Source organism: Oncorhynchus tshawytscha, linkage group LG17 (genome assembly GCF_018296145.1).
Source record: "Oncorhynchus tshawytscha isolate Ot180627B linkage group LG17, Otsh_v2.0, whole genome shotgun sequence".
Taxonomy (NCBI): Eukaryota; Metazoa; Chordata; class Actinopteri; order Salmoniformes; family Salmonidae; genus Oncorhynchus; species Oncorhynchus tshawytscha.
This window is the reverse complement of record NC_056445.1, coordinates 23507307-23513306: the sequence shown is the minus strand read 5'-3', so window position 1 is coordinate 23513306 and position 6000 is coordinate 23507307.

Genomic DNA, 6000 nt, shown 5'->3' with positions numbered 1-6000 from the left:
ATATTGGACCCCTTATCTCTGAGCATTAAATATCAGATACCAGATTGATGATATAGGCTCGGTACCTGATATCATCAATGAACAGATTTGAAACAGATGCTCCTTTAGCTCAGTGCATGGGGTTGTGGGCTAGCTTGTGCATTGCATTCCATTGAAGCACATTTTGACTGACATGGCTCACAGCCTTCCTCCTGGCCAGCTCTTCAAGCCTGGTCATGATTAGAGCAGCCCAGGCAGATTCCACACCCCCCAGAAAGTGCTGACTATGGGTCACAGCATCTCACAGCACGTATATGAATGATACCGTCTGTTCCGAGTCTGGTTTCTGCTGACATTGGGGAAATCACTGGTTCAATAGGCAGAATGAATGTAGACGTAACAAATAAGTATAACTGTGGAATATGTCTCTGTTGTCTTCATGATACAAAATGTATTAGCGAGGTTTAAGACAAAATGTATGTTAGAAATCATCATAAAATACAAAACGCAATAAGTGGAAAAGCAAAACGATTGATTTAAAATGTAGATTCTCTTTGAAAGAACATGATTAGATAGAATACAACTCGCGTTAATAAATACGCAGGCATTCCTTGAACGTGATTCAATGTAAATGTAAAAGTGTGCTGTCCTTGCAGAGCAATGGCCTCTGGATGACTAGCCAGGAGGAATGCATAAAACATGGCCAACCGATGTTCTGTAGTAGGAGCACAAACTAATATTTATCACACGTGGCCCGAGTTCCCAAAAGCCCGCAGGACGCTTCGCTGTACAGCGCCAAAGCACTGTCTTGTCTCTCTGGTTCACCGAATCCGTCCTCCCATGGTTACACCTCTCCTACTACCTCCAACCCAGATGTTGTGAATCCCTCAAAACACCCCGCATTCCTCTTCCTGTCCCTCCTGAAGAGGAAATAGGCCACTGATTAATGTCTTGTTGTTGGACCGTGGACCACAGTGATGCTTGTTACTGTCGAGCACGGTCTGGGAGGTGAGGTCTTCTATTCATTCCAGTCTCCTATCTGGTTTTTGGCCTATAATTTGATAAATATGATGAGGACCAGTAATGACTACTGTAACTGGATAACAGGCAGAAATGTGTTCTTCTGTAGATCTATAGTGTGAGGTCATGATTACATGCTGTAGGCTATAGGTTGAGCAAACATTGATACAAGTCATATTTATTTGTGTAACTCGCCCATTGTGTGAACTTAAGGCTTCATTTTGGTAACCATGACATCTTATTGTGAGACACAAGGAAAATATCGATATGTCTGAAAGTTCTTTTTGTTACAGAGTTTGTCACTCTGAAGCTCTGGCGATACTATAAACTCATTTTATAATTCCAAATGGTTCTGGGAGTGTTGAGTCTGCCTCTTTGGCAGAGAGACTGCTGTCTGGCTACTGGCTCTGTTTCGACCCAGCAAATCAAAAACAGACTCGACTTGAGAGCAGATTGTGCTCCCAACACATTTGTACTCACACTATAGTAAAGGAGTGTTACAGAGTAATGACTACTTAAGATGAGGAGAAAGCACATGTTTATTTGCCTTATAGTGTAGCATATTTTGAGACAAAGTGAAGTGTCCATAGAATTATGGAACAACATTGTATCAGTCACACATATACACAGTTACAGTACTAACAAGTGTTAATGCTGCTTTCCAAGCATAAAGCAACAAGATATCCAATAAAGCTTACTGTACTTACTGGCTTATTAATCTGTTATTACATATGTTATTCCACTGCAGTTAGAGAGGTACAAGGCCTGTGTAATATCTGCAAGACTGGGAGCTTAGCAGTGGTTCCCATGGAAAGTTAGGGGTTATTGGTAGAGGGAATGGCCAACAGTGCCATCTCCGATCAACACTTTTAGAGGCCTTCTTATTGGCCGCAAAGACAAAATGTTGATGTTGTAAAGCAAATTTCCTGCAATTCTACACATTTTGCCATGGGGCGGAGAGAACATTTGACAGTTTTAAAGCTATTTTCCTGCAATTCAACACATTATGTCATGGGGCTGATGGATGAGAGAAAAAAAATCAGTTTTAAAGCAAATTTCCTGCAATCTCCATAGACAAACATTGGCAGTAGAACGGCCTTACTGAAGAGCTCAATGACTTTCAATGTGGCACCGTCATAGGATGCCAACAAGTCAGTTCGTCAAAATTTCTGCCCTGCTAGAACTGCCCCGGTCAACTGCAAGTGCTGTTATTATGAAGTGGAAACGTCTAGGAGCAACAACTGCTCAGCCGCAAAGTGGTAGGTCACAAGCTCACAGAACGGAACCGCCGAGTGCTGAAGCGTGTAGCGTGTAAAAATCGTCTGTCCTCGGTTGCAACACTCACTACCGAGCAGTGGAAAAACCTTCTCTGGAGTGATGAATTACGCTTCACCCTCTGGCAGTCCGATAGACAAATCTGGGTTTGACAGATGCCAGGAGAACGCTACCTGCCCGAATGCAGAGTGCCAACTTGAAAGTTTGGTGTTGGAGAAATAATGTTCTGGGGCTGTTTTTCATGGTTTGACCTAGGCTCTTAGTTCCAGTGAAGGGAAATCTTAATGCTACGGCATACAATGACATTCTAGACGATTCTGTGCTTCCAACTTTGAGGCAACAGTTAGGGGAAGGCCCATGCCCCTGTGCACAAAGCAAGGTCCATCCAGAAATGGTTTGATGAGATCGGTGTGGAAGAACTTGACTGGCCTGCACAAACCCAATCGAACACCTTTGGGACGAATTGTAACGCAGACTGCGAGCCAGGCCTAATCACCCAACATCCGTGTGCAACCTCACCAATGCTCTAGTGGCTGAATGGGAAGCAAGTCCCCGCAGCAATGTTCCAACATCGAGTGGAAAGCCTTCCCAGAAGAGTTGATGATGTTATAGCAGCAAAAGGGGACCAACTCCATATTAATGCCCATTATTGTTTTTTACAGATTGATTGTAAAAGAAAGGCTGATTAGAAAATGAACTTGTTTACAGTGGTCGGAAGTTGCCAGTAGTATGTCCCAAGAGGTTTGTGTGGAGCTGAGAGATCTGGGAATTGATTGATTGCTTTCTTCTGAGATGTTTCTTTGAGCAAGTGCTTTAATCAGATCCATTGTGAGTTTTAATGGGTGTTTTGTCCCAACATCAAAAACTCCTACCATTGAAACACAGCAGATGTCATATAAATGTATGAATAGAAGTGTACAAATAGTTTGTGTATTTTGCCGATAAGTCAAGACAGTTCATGTTGAAGTCAGGAGTCGTGACATGATGAGGCATTATAAGCTACCTCGAGGAGAGGAGCTTTTGTGGATTTTGCAATGAAAATCTTTATGGTCAAGTTAAGAACCTTCAACTTTAAGGTGCTACTCACAGGATATTTTCTTGTTGAATTTTAGCAATGTAATTTCAGACAACGTCCATAATACATCTGGAGCTAATAGTGGGAGGATAGTGTTTCACATTATCACTTACCTGCCCGTGTTGTGATTGGCTGTGATATTCGCCTACTGATTTCTCCCGCCGCAGCGGCATCTGTTGTCAAACTGAGAAAACTTTTCCGACTTTGTGGTTGTGTTATTTAGTGGACATCATTAATTTCCTGGTTGCTAAAATTCTACATTATTCGCTCAATTTCAGTTTTTGTGAGAAAAGAATCACTGAACTGTGTAGGGAATCATTGTACCATGTAAATCGCTGTTAAATATCTTTCTGCCCACTCTGGTCTACCAAAACTGCTGTTTGAAGTTGATGGTCCACCAGCTTCAAACATCTGTAAAAACTATATTTTTTGTTATTGAAAATATATTTCACAGTGATTTAGATGTTACAATGATTCTATACACTATTCAAATTGACAGAACAGTCCACTAGATAACACAGCCACAAAGTCAGAATGGCTTTCCCAGTTTGACAACAGATGCTGCTTCCGCGGGAGAAATCAACAGGCGAATATCACAGCCAATCACAACACTGGTGGGTAAGTAATACTGTGAAACACTATCATTGCACTGTTAGCGCCAGATATATTATTGACATTTTCTGAAATTACAATGCAACAATTCTAATAAATCCTATGTAACACCTTTAATTGAGGGATGATGAGCTATTTGTAAGCTAGCTCAAGGAGAGGTGCATTTAAAGTAATACTCCCCCAAACTCATTCCCTCACAAACAATGCCTCAGCTAGCACCTCTCTGGCCAAGCAGCTGTGTTATCCTCCTCGTTTTTCTCTTCGTTATTAGAGGGTGTGGGGTAAGCTTGGCCAATCGAGAAGTAGTGTTCCCCCCCTCGTTCACTTCGAAAGCCTGTTGCCATGGCGAGGAGAAGTTCCGTTGTACATTGAATGGGCAAGTTAATACCACAACAGCACTTGCTCCAAGCGAGTGTTTCCATGCCTGCGTGTTTCAACGCTGTGTGGGGCCAGAGATTGAGAAAGGAGAGGCAGAATGCCAGGCTGGACTCTCTGAAAGGCCCTTTGTGTAAAAACCTAATGCACAACTGACAAAGGCTTTCCTTGCTTATGAATACAGATTGTGAATCTATACTTGAGAAGTTAAGTGGCTAGTAAGTCAAGGTAACAGTGGCCTCCACTTCACAGTGATATTTATTATTGAAACTTTTTTGTGGTCAAGTCCATCGTTCTATATTCATGTATGTGAACATACAAGAATATTTAAATGATGTTTATTCAAGACGTACTGTAGACGACGTCAGCATGTCTTCCATTCTCTATTGTTACTTAGTTGTCAATACAATTCAACTCTCACCAAGATAACAACACCATCCATTTTACAAGGATATTCATCGATGAAACGTTCTCTGGGTCAAGTTCACGGGCCTGTTGTTATGTGTGTATGAACATCCAGGACAATTAATGCGTTTTAATGAGAACGGCATGGCCTTCAAAACCCAGACATTCCAGTGAGCAGCTTTCACTAGGCCACTAATGACATAGCTGGTGCGTTTTATTTCACCATAACGGTTTATCAGACTGTGAATTCGGCACTTTCGCCTCCTCGTCCGTGAAAAGTAGCCATCGATGCCAGCAGTTAGTGCACTGACAGGGACAGTGTGTGTGTGTGTGCTTATACTTGTGTGTGCGTGTACACGACTCAGGGTGTTTACTCTAGTTACGAACCCAATGGGACGGGATTCCTCCGGGGTGATTAGCATACGAATGCTGTGCCGCGCAGCGCCACTCCGATTGGCCCAAAAAAGGTCACTTCCCACAGTACTTTTGGCTCGGAACTTGATTGTTCTCTTTTTTCGATGGACTGTCATTGCTGTTACAGCTCCTGCCATTGGCTTGTAGAGTCCGTCTTTTGTCTGTTTATCCCGTCACAGTAGACTTTCTCTGGGTCTAGAGATGAGTCTGACAGAGCTCCTCTGCACTACTCCTGTTATAATGCTTAACAAGTCCAAGATGGGATTTCTGAAAGGAGCTTCTGTTGCAATTCTGAACACTCTGCTTGGGTCCCATTGTTAGTCAATTAGTACTGTAGCATGTGTACTGCAAACACCCCATTCTAATACAGGATGGTTGTTGGTATCTATAGCGATTATTCACATGAACAAGGATGTATAAAGACCTAAATCAATCCACTCTTGAGTTTTTCAACCAAAAGCTCCCAGTTACCTTGAAATGATGAGAACAGTAGAGAAACTGGAAACCAGTTTGAAGCCCTTGCTCTGTGGAGTCCATTACAAATAAATTGTCTTTGTATAAAAAAAAAGTATGAAAATGTATGCACTCACTATTGTAAGTCGCTCTGCATAAGAGCTTTTGCTGAATGACTAAAGTGTCAAATGTAAATGTGTCACCCAGATGCAGTCATTCAAAGACCACCACTCTTTACTGGCAGTGTAAACCTGGCCACATCAAGCGTTTCTTTTATTCACTCTGAATGAAACGTCATGTCACTCCCGTTAGCTACTGAGAGCCTGTTACGTAGTTGACCACGAAATGTCAGAGGTCACTAAACCACCTTCATAGGGACACAATGATCTCAC